The sequence below is a fragment of the Cetorhinus maximus genome, unplaced genomic scaffold (assembly GCF_964194155.1).
Source record: "Cetorhinus maximus unplaced genomic scaffold, sCetMax3.hap1.1 HAP1_SCAFFOLD_1715, whole genome shotgun sequence".
Taxonomy (NCBI): domain Eukaryota; kingdom Metazoa; phylum Chordata; class Chondrichthyes; order Lamniformes; family Cetorhinidae; genus Cetorhinus; species Cetorhinus maximus.
Genome location: NW_027597655.1, coordinates 1 through 13,849, shown reverse-complemented (window position 1 = coordinate 13,849; position 13,849 = coordinate 1). Strand labels below are relative to the sequence as shown.

The window sequence follows — 13,849 nt, the reverse complement described above, 5'->3', positions numbered from 1 at the left end:
GGCCATCAGTAGCAGCAGAATTGGACTCGAAAACCACCTCATGGCACGGCATATCCCTCACTCTACCATTATCCCAACACCAGGGGTTCAATCCTGGTTCAATGAAGAGTGCAGGAGGGCATGCCAGGAGCAGCAACAGACATAACCAGAAATAAGGTGCAAACCTGGTCAATCTCTAACACAGTACCACTTGCGTATCAAACAGCACGAGCGGTAAGTGATAGATAGGGCTGTGCAATTCCACATGAAACAACGGCTCAGATCTAGGATCTTCAGTCCTGCCACATCAAGTGGTGAATAGCGGTTCAAAAATTAACCAACTCACTGATTGAGGAGGTTCAGGAAATGTCCCCATCCTCAATGATGGAGGAGCTGTGCACATCAGTGCAAAATGCAAGGATGAAACATTTCCAAAACCCTTGAGCTGAATGTTCTGATTGACTGATCCATCTGGGCCTCCCCCTGAATTCCCCAGCATCACAGGTGCCCAGACTTCACACCATTTGATTCATGCCACGTGATATCAAGACAAGGCTGCAGGGACTGGATGCTGAAAAGCTTATGGACTGTGACGATGTTTTGAGAATTGTGCTGAAGACCTGAGCTCCAGAACATTCTGCGCCTCTGGCCAAGCTGTTCCAGTACAGCTGCAACACTGGCATCTACCCGGCAATGGGAAAACATTCCCAGGGATTCCTGTACACTTAAAGCAGGACTAATCCAACCCAACCAATTATTGCCCGATAGGTTATGAGGAAAGATTGGAGAAGTTGGGACTGTTCTCCTTGGAGAGGAGAAGGCTAAGAGGAGACTTGATAGAATTTTTCCAAATGATGAGGTGTCTGGGCAGAGTAGATAGGGGGAAACTGTTACCACTTGGAAATGGATTGAGAACCAGAGGGCCCAGGTTTAAAGTGTTTCCCAAAATAAGCAAATGTGAGTTGAGAAAAACACTTTTTCACCCAGCGAGTGGTTAGGGATGGGAATGCACTGCCTGGAAGTGTGGTGGAGGCACGTTCAATTGATGCATTCAAGAGGGCATTGGATGATTATCTAACCAGAAAAAATGTGCAGCGCAACGGGAAAAGGCCGGGGATTGGCACTAAGTTAAAATGTCCAGAGGGCCGGTGCAGACAGGAGAGGCTGAATGGCCTCCTTCTGAACCGGAGCAGTTCTGTGATGCTGTGAGTGCCTTCACTCAGAGGGCAGGGAATCTCTGGAATTCTCTACCCCAGAGATGTGGATGGCCAATCCTTGAGTTTGTACTGAGATGACATCGATAGATATTTGGACACTAAGAGAATTAGACAATACGAGGATAGGGCGGCAAAATGTATTTGAGGTACAAGATTAGCCCTGAACTTACTGAATGACAGAACAAACTCCAGGGAGAAAATGGCTGCCTGTTGCTCCTAACTCTAAAAATCCAGCAAGCGGTGACATTGGCGTAGTGGTCATGTCACTGGACTAGTGATCCAGGCGGACAGGGTAATGTTCTAGAGATACGGGTTCAAATGGCAGCCACTGGTGTTCGAATTCAGTTAATCACAATAAATCGATCTATAAATGTTGTGGAATTGAAATCTGGCCTCAGTAATGGTGACCATGAAACTACTATTGATTGTGGTAAACACCCATCTAGTTTACAAATGTCCTATCGGGAAGTAAAACTGCTGTCCTACTGTCTGGCCTTCACGTGACTCCTTACCCAGGTCAACGTGCTTAACTCTGAAACGCCCCTCGGGAATCGCCTGGCGAGCTATTCTGGGGCTAAAGTTAAAGAATTATGTTAATAAATACTGACCTTAGCAGCAAGGCCCGCATCGCATCAAAGAATAGATTTTAAAAATAGAAATGTCAATATTTGTGGGAAGGCCTGTATCAGTTGCTGGGTCTGTAAGGGTTGTAGATTCTGAATGCGTTGCAGAGTCTGTACCCTTTGCAGGGTCAGCAGTGTTTGGTGAGTCTATACTGGTTGGAGGGATTGTATCTGTTAGAAGGTCCACATTGTTTTGAAGGTCCATATTGTGAGAACATTGTATCTGTTAGAAGGTCCATATTGTTTTGAAGGTCCATATTGTGAGAAGATTGTATTTGTTTGAAGGTCCATATTAATTTGAAGGTCCATATTGTGAGAAGATTGTATCTGTTCGAAGGTCCATATTGTTTTGAAGGTCCATATTGTGAGAAGATTGTATCTGTTCGAAGGTCCGTATTGTTTTGAAGGACCATATTGTGAGAGGATTGTATCTGTTTGAAGGTCCATATTATTTTGAAGGTCTGCATTAACTAGAGTGTCTGGATTGGTTTGAAGTGGTGCAATCATTTCATGCATCCTTGTGTTTTTGTATCAATGTGCGCACTTGAAAGATTTCAGATACTTGATTATTCGACTTCAGCAACAAATATCCACAAATTGCCAACTTTAATAATTTAATCACTTAACTGAATGTCCACATTTAAAGAGAGCAGCTACAACCACCAGTGCAGTGAACAGGGCTGATAAACTCACGATTATATTTTGATTTTAATAACAGAATCTCCGAGGTAAACATGTTCTATTCCTACCTGGAATTAACTCGGTGCTGTAATATGTTAGTTTCCAGGTATTCAGTAAACTAAGTAGAAGGGTGTTGCAATCTCACTGTCTCCAAGGAGACATTCCAGAAGGTATAAATAAGGGCTTTGTGAATGTGTCACTTCAGAGTTTAGTGCAGAGGTTGCCTGCAGCAGTCAAGGACAGATCACTGCTAAGTGAAAATGCTTGGAGCATTTGACGTTTTCGATAAAACATTCTATGTGAGTCTCGCTATCGTCGGTGTCCCAGGTAAGTGACTAGGACATTGGCAGACGTGTCAATCTGTGTGGGAGCTGCTCTCTGGTTTCAAGCACTGACAGATCACGTTACCTGCTGATCGAGTGGTCACCTTTATCTACATAGCCGGTCAATGGCCGCATTACCTTAAGTGAAATGTCTTATATTATCTCTGCAGTTTGATTCAATTTCCTGAACTGTCAGTAAACCTCTGTTTACAATCCACAGGCTTTCAGAATAAACACGTTCTTGCATTCAGTTGAATATCACCTCACGTTTAATCAGACCTCAGTGAGGGTAAACTCTATGAAGGAAGGGATTCGAGGGAGTCTGTGTTTTTATTGATTCATGGGATCTGAGCATCGCTGGCAGGGCCATCATATATCACCCTTCCACATTGACCCTGAGAAGGTGGTGGTGAGCTGCCTTCTTGAACCGCTTCAGTCCCTGTGGTGTAGGTACACCCACAGTGCGGTTGGGGAGGGAGTTCCAGGATTTTGACCCAGCGAATGTGAAGGAATGGCTGATATATTTCCAAGTCAGGATGGTGAGTGACTTGGGAGGGAACTTTCAGTTGGTGGTGTTCCCATGTGTCTGCTGCCCTTGTCCTTCTAGATGGTAGTGGTCGTGGGTTTGGAAGGTGCTGTCTGAGGAGGCTTGGTGAGCTCCTGCAGCGCATCATGTAGCTGGTACACACACCGCTACTACTGTGTGTCGGTGGTGGAGGGAGTGGACGTTTGTGGATGGGGTGCCGATCAAGCTGGGCTGCTTTGCCCTGGACGCTGTCGAGCTTCTTGAGTGTTGAGGGACCTGCACTCATCCAGGCAAGTGGGGAGTATTCCATCACACTGCTGACTGGTGTCTTGTAGATGGTGGACAGGCTTTGGGGAGTCAGGAGTTGAGTTACTCTCTGCAGGATTCCTAGCCTCTGACCTGCTCATGTAGCCACAGTATTTATATAGCTGGTCCAGTTCAGTTTCTGGTCAATGGTAACCCCCCAGGATGTTGATAGTGGGGGATTCAGTGATGTTAATGCCATTGAACATCAAGGGGCAATGATTAGAATGTTATTTGCCAGTTTCTCAGACAGATGGAGAGATTCTGCAGTCGAAACACATTAATGGATTCTAACAGGAGTTACTTCCAGTTCTCTGCACTGTAGTGGATCCCCAGGTTCACTTGTTAAAGAGCGTACAGAAGATTGTGCGGACAAAGGGTAGTCAAGGAGCCTTTGACAGTGTGGAGGCTGGACTGAGCACTGTAACAGTTTTAGCAGAGCTGAATTAGGGGAAGGCATTGAAATCGCCTGTTGATGCAAGTGAGGTGGGTGTCGGTGCAGTTTTATGACAGGGATATGAGATGGGGAACAATGGGCCAGTTAGTTACTATTCTTGGAGACTGAACCCTCGCCAGCAAATGTTCCCAACTGTGGGAATAAAGACATTGATTTCGATGTTGGCTCTACAACATTTTGAAATCTACATATCTCACAACTCTGCAGAGACTATTATTGATACCGACGAATAATCCTCTAACCCTTTTTATTAATATTTCATCCCAAAAATCTGAGACGATTGGACTGGAGTTTTGTGTTACAGCCGCATCATTTGGAAATTATTTTTGAAGCAGGAAGAGATAAAATCGTAGCGGCTGCTTTGTTAAATACATTATACAGCCCCGGCCATGTATTTACCCTCACTCAACTTGTCTAAATTGCCTTGCATCCTCTTAAAATCCCCCTCACCGCTCATGTTCCCACCTAGTTTGGTGATATCAGCAAACTTGGAATGATCACATTTGGCTCCCTCAAGCAAATAATTAATACATATTGTGAGTAGCTGGGGCCCAAATATTGATCCCTGCGGTACCCCACGGAACACTGTCTGCCACTCAGAAAAAGACCCAATTATTCCTACTCTCTATTCCCTGTCTGCTAGCAAATTCTCAATCCATGTCAATATGTTACCCCCATCCCATGTGCTTGAACTTTGCACATTATCCTCTTATGTGGGTCTTTCTCAAAAGCTGTGTGAAAATCCAAATACACCACATCCACTGGTTATGCCTTATCAATTCTGCTATTTATCCCCTCAAAAACTCCGGTAGGTTTGTCAAACATCATTTCCCTTTCATAAACCCATGTTGACTGTGACTTGACTGAGGTGTACAAAATGATGAGGGGAATAGATAGAGCGGACAGGATAACATTGTTTCCCTTGGTGGTGAATTCTGGAACCAGGGGACATAGATTCAAGATTAGTGGCAGAAGGTGTAGGGGGGACATGAGGAAGAGCTTCTTTTACGCAGAGGGTAGTGAGTATCTGGAATTCACTGCCCAAGTTGTTGGTAGAGGCAGAAACTCTAAACTATTTTAAAAAGTACCTGGATCTTCACCTTAAGTGCTGTAAGCTGCAGGGCTATGGGCCGGGTGCAGGAATGTGTGGATTAGAAATGGCACCTGGGTCTCCTCGGGCTGGCAGGAACAAGATGGGCCGAATGGACTCCTCCTGTGCTGTACCTTTTCTATGGTTCTATGGTTCTAAGAGAGAGAGAGAGATTGGGCAAGAGGGAAAGAGAAAGAAGGAGACAGGACAAGAGAGAAAAAGAGAGAGAGAGACCAGGAGTGAGAGAAGGAAACCCTCTTTAAGTACCGTGGGATGTAGATTATCAGGCCCTGGAGGTTCATAAGTTTTCACTCCCATTCATTTCTCCAGCACTATTGCTTTAGTCATACTAATTCCCTTCAATTCCTCCTTCTCGCTAGACCCTTGGTTATCCAGTATTTTTGGGAAGATACTTGTACCTTCCTGGGGAAGTTGTTTAATTGCTCTGCCATTTTCTAGTTCTCTGTTATAAATCCTCCTGTTCCAGACTGCAAGGGACCTGCATTTGTCTTCACCAATTTTTTCTCTTCTTACATACTTCTTGAAGCTTTTTACAGTCCTCTTTTATGTTCCTTGCATGTTTACCCTCATACTCTATTTTTCCTCTCTTAAGCAACCTCTTGGTCCCCCTTTTCTGTATTTTAAACTGGTACCAATCCTCAGGCATGCTACTTTTTTCTAACAACTTTATATGGCTCCTCTTTGGATCTAATACTACCCTTAATATATTTTGTATGCCCTGGTTTGGCCACTTTTCCTGCTGTGTTTTTTTTGTGCCAGGGAGAAATGTGTCGCTTTGCAATGCATATATTTGCTCCTTAAATATTATCCATTGCCCATCATGACTTTAAAGATGTTCCCCAATCTGCCTTAGGCATCCCACGCCTCATACCTTCCTAGTTTCCTCTGTTCAGATTTAGGAACCCAGTTTCGAATTGGTCCACTTCACTTTCAATCCCGATGAAGAATTCGACCAAGTTATGGTCACTGTTCCCTAAAGGACCCGCAGAATAATGATTGACCAACCGCTTCTCTTTGTACAATACCAAACCGGGCAACACCTGCTCCCCAGTTGTTTCCTGGGCATACTGGTGTAAAGAAAACATCTCGTACACACTCCAGGGATTCATTTGCACGCAGTATTATTGTTAATTTGTTTTGCCCAGTCTATATGTAAATTAAATTCACCCACGGTTACTGTAGCAACCTTGTTACATGCGTCTCTATTTGCCTCCTGCCCTTCCCCTACTGTTCGGAGGCCTATCGACTACTCCCACTGGTCTTTTCCGCCCTTTGTTTCTGCTTAGCACCATCCGGAAAGATTCTAGCTCTGGGTTTTCAGAGCCAATATCCTCATTCACCATCACACTGAAATCACCCATAACAAGCCAGCCCATGCCAACTCCTTTTCCGGTTTTCCCTGCCATTCCTAAAGAGGCAGTACTATTGGATATTCAGTTCCCAGCCTTGGTCACCCTGCAGCCATGTCTCCGTAATCACAATCACATCGGACCCCTTTACAACTGTCTGCACTGTTAATTCATTGACCTTATCATGAATGTTCCCCCGATTCCGATACAGGGCCTTTAGACTTGTCTTTTTGCACACCTTTTTTTTTACTTTGTCCCTCTTTGCCCTTGTTTCCTCCCCTTGAGCTTTGGCTTTTATTACTTTTTTGTCTTTCAGTTCTGCCTTTGTTTCCCTCTCTTGTGTCTGCGCCCACCCTCAGCCTCTCATCACCCTGCCTCTCTAATTTAAACCCTCCCCCCACAGTCATAGCGAATATACCTGCGAGGATATTGGTCCCGGTCCTGCGGGGGTGCAGCTGTTCCCAAGTCCCAACTTCCCCAGAATCGGTCACCACGCCTCAGGAATCAAACATCCTGCACCATCTCTCCAGCCACACATTCATCCAGTGTGTTCTCCTATTCCTGATCTCGCTAGCACGTGGCACTGGGAGTAATCCTGAGATTGCTAACATTGGGGTCCTGCGTTCTTATTTAATTCCTAGCTCCACTTAGTCTGCTTGCAGGGCTGTATCCCTTTTTTTAACCTATGTCATTGGCAGTGATGTGTGCCATGACCTCTAGCTGTTCACTGTCTCCCTTCTGAATGTCCTGCAGACACTCAGTGACATCCTGGACCCTAGCACCAGGGAGGCGATACACCAGCCCGCTGTTAAGTCACCAACTGCAAAAAGGTCTATTTGTTCCACTTAAGACAGAATCCCCTATCAGTATTATTCTCCCAATCTTTCATCTCCCGGCCCTGTTCAACTGAGCCGTGATTGGTGTCAGGGACTTGGCTTTTGGTGCATTCCCGTGAGAAACCATCTCCCTCAGCTGATTCCTAAATGGAAAATCGGTTTCGGAGGGGGATGGAGCAAGGGGACTTGCTGCAGTGCCTGCCTAGTAATTTTGCTCTGCCTGGCAGACACCCATTCCCTTTCAGGTGAGAGGCAGTTTTTTTGGACAGCCTCTGGTCCTCGGCTCAATGGTGGAACTTGTCCCAGAGTGGGGTATATATCGGAAGTGTGCACATGTGGATATCAGAGCTTCTCAATGTCCCAGGACAGAGGGGGAATGTGTTCTGATCCTGGACTATCCAGAGCCAGGTAGTGTCCAATACCAGATGAGAATGTTGTCCATTGTGTTCTGATCCTGTGGGGAGTGTCTGAACCAGTGATGGAGGTGGTGCAGTCCGAGGGGTTTGACCTGATGCTAAACTCATGTCCTTGCTCTCTGGGCCAGACAGGGAAACGTGTTTTCAGTAATATTCTGCATTTGTTCCCCTTCTTTAACTTACAGCTAATTTACTGGCAATTGTTATACTGTCCCGGGGAATGTGTGGCCTCTCCACCTGCACCACTCGATACCTGATGGCTATGGCAACAGCAGACCTACTGGTCGTTATAACGGAGGTCATTCTCTGTCAGATCAAATATCATTATTTCCCAGTGTCTTTCCTGGACATCACCCCTGTATGTAGTTTTAACGCTCTCCTGAGAACTGCTGCAAAAAGCTGTTCTGTCTGGCTCACCATCACTTTCTCCTTTGATCGATTTGTGGCAATTTGTTGCCAGACGCTGAGAGCTAAATATTGCACCTGGAAAACTGCGGCTGTGGTTCTAGCAATAACTGACATTCTGTCATGTTTAATAAACACCCCCTTCTACTTTACACAGGAACCTGGAGTGATAATTGACAATGTCCCCTGGGCTGTTTTACAAAGCCCAGCTATTTTACTGACATTGGATGGGTGGGATTTAAATGGTATCATACGATTTTCAACCCCTCCCTCCCATTCTTTTGAATTCTGTTGTTCAACGCTCTGACCGTCAGCCACATTTTAGTGGCCAGTAAAGTCCGTAAGAGACTCAGGGGTCAGAGCGAGAGAGAGAGCCAGAGTGACCCAGAGATAGAGAGCAGAAGGAAGTCTATCAGATTACTCTTCACCATCTCCGGCAGCTTCATACTTCTGTGGTTAGTCAATGTTATAGAATTTTTATATTCCAACATTACAGAAGCAGCTTACAACAACGTTCAATACATCGTAAGACAAGTCGGGTTTATGCTGGTGAGTTTCAGTTGTTGCACAAACACATTTATTTACGGGGTGACTCAGTCCAACTTCAGGGAGCAGGTCAAGAACGCGGTGAAATATCCGCTTATATCAATGATTCAATTCATGAAGAAAAAACAATAACTCAGAACAGCCCAGAGGCATCTCCCACGTTTTCCTGTCCATGAATGGAATATTTATACACAAACTCCCAATAGTCACACGACAAAGAGCAGCGCACCATCGGGCAAGATGTGACGGCTGGAGGAGCGGATGTAAATGGAGCAGAAGGAGAGTCAGAGTCCTCCCTGCGGGACATGAAGGATAACCTACAATGTCGTAATTTACGGGGAAATCGTCACGGAATTAGCCTTATTCTCCCGTGGCCCGCCCCTCGGATACCGAGCACCTCATCTCCATTTTGCATTTTTTGCTAATTGCTTCAAATCAGTTCCCCATTATCCCCGATCGGTTTCTCGCTGCTCTACTTCTGTAGACACTCCCTGATCATTTTTAACACATTTATCCAATCTGCACTGAGCCTTCGTTTCTCCAAGGAAAACATTCCTAAACTCTTCAATCGATCTTCCTCACTGAAGATGGGAATTTTTGGACCCATTCTCATGAATCTTTTTCCTCATTCTCTTCACCTGCTCCTAAAGTGTTGACCCCCAGAAATGGAGGCAGTTCTCCATCTGAGCTAAACCAATGTCTGATACGAGGTCAGCGTAACTTTGTAGCTCTTGGACTTGTCATGAAGATATATTCACGTATATCATGTCATGGATAATTATTTTAAATTGGGCTTGTAGTATGGTCTGCGTCTGTGGTTGTGAGTGTGTGGGTGCTTTAATTGGATTAAAGCCAACAAGTCTGGGTGCTTTGATGTACAGGAGTTTTGTGATGTAAACATTAAGGAAAAGTGTACATTTGCATTTTGTTGAGTGAACTATTCACAGATTGGGGGTGAAATATTGCACCTAGCTTGGAGCCACCAAGCAAGGTGTTTGTGTTACTAATAAAATTGGGACAATGGAAGGGGTTTTAGTGTTAGGATAGGTGGATTTCAATGGAACGGGCGATACGATGAAACTTTGCTTTCAAAGGGAGAGGCAGAGTATCTCAGAGAGGAGTTTGTCTGTTCAGGGCTGAGGCAATGTCATTATCTAAGCAGCTCTAAGCCTACAAATGCCTGCAAAGGAACCACATTGAAAGGAGCCTCTTTTAGAATTCGTAAGGGAAATTTTTAAAAACTCGTGGCCGGCAATCAGGAACCTGGATTGGAAGAGTTAAGAGTTGAACTGGAAACAGACAAACTGGTTTTCGCAAAATTATACTTGCAACGGAAGAGACGGGCGAGATATATTCCAGGCTAAGAGAAAGAGAAAGATAAGGAAGAAAAGCAGAACGAAAGAGTCAGGAGGGAGAAAGGGAAAGATAGAAATTAAAAGAGAGTAACAGAGAGGGGGTGAAGAAAAAAACAAAAAGAGTCAGGAACGGAGGTGTGTAAGAGAATTCCATTTTCAACAGCCTGATCTAAGAGACTCTCCCTCTATCTACTGAATGTGCCACTAGGGAGGGACAGTCCCCCCCAAACACAGACACAAGGGCGGTGCTGCTTAAATTTGTCAAAACGTGAGGGGAGGGGCGTCGAATAATTATTCATTTCACGTTGGAAAATCACAAAACAAAGGGAGCAGCCAGAGGTAAGCTGGACGGGGCGAGGGCAAAGCGACTTAACAGGCAAAGCCCATGAGGTTTAAATCCTGCTCTCTGAGGAAACCTCTACAGATGATGAGACAGCTGGAAAGCCTATTCTCTGTACTTGCAGTTCGGAGCCAGTCGGAGAGTTGATTTTCCAGCCAGCTTTTCTCGGTAGAAGCATTGAAATTTATTTCCATGCGTGGATGCGTTGCATCAAGCTCTGGAGAGGAGTACTCTCCCTTAGAGGCTCTATGTGCTACAAACTGAATCGTTTACACAGATCATGTGGAAGTGGACCTTTCAGACCGGCTGGGAGAGTTTCAAGAAAGTAACTTTTCTTTCTTTTTGTGTTTTCCAAGTGTTTGAGGTTTTGTGTTGTGTAAATACTCAGTCCCCATCCACCACCTTCAACATTCACTCCCTCCACCACCGATGCACAGTGGCAACAGTGTGTGTACCATCTACAAGATGCACCACAGGAACTCACCAAGGCTCCTTCGACAGCACCTTCCAAACCCACGACCACTACCATCTAGAAGGACAAGGGCAGCAGACACATGGGGAACATCACCACCTGGAAGTTCCCCTCCAAGCCACTCACTGTCCTGACTTTGAATTATATTTCTGGTCTTCCTCCAGCCCTACTCTTGGGCATAGAGGATTCACTGTCCGTTGAATGTTTGAAAGAAATAGGAGAACACTCGGGGTTGGCCGTATTGAGGGGTTTAATAAAAAATACCGAGTATTACACCCAGCAGATACAAAGGAATGAAGGTTGGAAGGGGGGGGAAAGGGAGCAGGGGCATCACAAAATCCTTCACCGATCTCCCCGAAATGACCCAGCTTCAAACTGTGCACACAAGCACAGAAAGATCCCACACTCAGCCGGTCACCGAAACCTCTAACGTTGGGGTTTCTCACTGTCTGAGGTGGAAGGCCACAGGAGCGGCGGGGGGGGAGGGGGGTGGTGGTGGGGGTGGGGGGTTGTGCAAAGGAACATTTAAGGCCAGTTCTATTAAAATTCAAAGGGAGAGAGGGGCTGTGGCAATGGAGGGGAAAATAGAGTGAGAGACCTTCACCCTCAACCGATCCACTTTGGCAGGGAAAACGCAACAGGCAGGATGATTTTTTCCACGGCGAGAAGCTGGGAAAGTTTTGCATTCGGAGGGGACAGGGTATCCTTGTACCTGAATCACAGAAAGTTAACATCCAGGTAAAACAAACCAGCAGCGAGAAACATTTATTGCAAAGCAATTGGGGGTAGAGGAGTAATTCATTCTGACTGCAATTTCAGAGCAGCGGTGGGAGCAAATGTGAAAAACTGTGTACAGTCTCAGTCTCAGAGATATCTCCCTGAGAGAGAGAGAGAGGGGACTGAGCGACACCAGTCAGTGTGCAGATATCTCCCTGAGAGAGAGAGAGGGGACTGAGAGACACCAGTCAGTGTACAGATAACTACCTGAGAGAGAGAGGGGACTGAGAGACACCAGTCAGTGTACATATATCTCCCTGAGAGAGAGAGGGGACTGAGAGACACCAGTCAGTGTACAGATATCTCCCTGAGAGAGAGAGGGACTAAGAGACACACGTTGTGTACAAATATCTCCCTGAGAGAGAGAGGGGACTGAGAGACACCACTCAGTGTACAGATATCTCCTCTGAGAGAGAGGGGACTGAGAGACACCAATCAGTGTACAGATATCTCCCTGAGATGGAGAGGGGACTTAGAGACACCAGTCAATGTACAGATATCTCCAATCAACCACAATCGCTAATATCAATCTCCCCAATCTATTTGAATAATTTATTATTATTAATATTGCGAATATTATTATTTTCATCTTCCTACATCTGGCAGGTATTGCTTCAAATTACACCTGAACTCATTCCTTACGTGGGGCATTTAAACATTTCATGACTTTGTCACATATTTTCATCCAATTTCTTCCAATGTTAGTTGTGCTGAAGAATGCAATTCGCGTTGTTTAAAATGTCTCTGATCCGCCCTTCGTTGAACCGCACGTATCCCAAGTGTAAATACGGTTTGCAGCAAGAACCAATTGCTGTCAATTATTTAAATGCTGAAGGAACATTTGTAAACTGACAAAATCGCTTTAGTTACAGAGACAGGCTCTGGTAAATAAGGGTGGTTGGACGGGGAGGGATAGCACAGAAGATGACCAGAGCGAAAGACATTGAACGCATCTGTTCATCAGGACATGAGCCATAGACACAAGATTAGTTTATTTTGTTATCTTAGCTTGCAGCCCTATTCAATTCAATTGTATCTCGTAAATTTATTGTCTTCAAATGCTGAACTCTCCATATAGCCTTTCATCCCAGAAGCTTCAACATGTTTGATTAGAACATTTCTGATTGTACTGAACGACCGAGCAATCTGCTACTTTTTGTGGCATATAAGCTGCAAGATTCAAAACGCTTTGAGTGAATACATTTGTTCACATTTAACTTATAAATTACTGACACTTGTCCCGATTCGCCAGAGCTTAGACATTCCACCCAACATGCATAGATAAGCGAGCAGATGCATATCACAGCAAATGAAATATAACAAATCGAGCTCAGGAATGATGTTTGAGACAGGCCTGCGGAAGAGGATAAAAGGAAAATTTGTCTTTATAATAAATATGACAAAAGAAAATCAGAGAAAGAGAGTGAGAGATTTGCATTTCGTCATTCTCTCCCTTATTGACTCTGTACTTACTGCAGGCTTTTTGCTTTAAATTTAATATTGTTCTGTTTCATTTGTTGAACCAGGCTGTATTATTACTGCCTATTTTGTTTTTATTTTAGGGAATATTTTCCTCCTGATCACATTGAAACTTCTAAAATATTTATTGTGTTGTTTGACAATTTTCAATTCCAGTTCATTTACTCAAATGACATTCCCACTGACAGAATATTAGTTCCCCCAACCCCCAATCAATTATTTTTGAGCTTTTCTTACTTCTATTGTTTTTCCGAATCCTTGTCAGAACAAGCTATTAATTTCTGACAGGTTAAGTTACCAATTCCAGCTAAAGTGATAATTCATTCCTCCTGTGGATTTTATACAATATCTAGACCAGTCAGCACAATTTTGGTGAATATCCTATTATTGTGATGGTTTCTGGAGTGGAATTGTTAATGTTATTTAACCTGGCTCTAACACAGCATTTACTCAGGAATGTGTTCTCGATTTGGAATTCTGATTAGTAGGTCAGCAGCAATTGCATACAAATTATTCAAATGTTTCAGATAAATTTGGAAGATGGCAAAAACAGCTTCAGTTACCGGGACAGACTGTTAGAAATCAGGGATAAAGACCAAGAAGATTCAAATAGCAACGCACAACGCAGGGATAGAAACATCAGAAATAGAAGGA

General features: G+C 44.5%; 1 pseudogene; it reads left to right on the top strand.

Annotated features, from left to right (window-relative positions):
* Window positions 1-2,760: 2,760 nt before the first annotated feature.
* Window positions 2,761-8,904, top strand: LOC144676588 (putative G-protein coupled receptor 139; annotated as a pseudogene).
* Window positions 8,905-13,849: the final 4,945 nt, after the last annotated feature.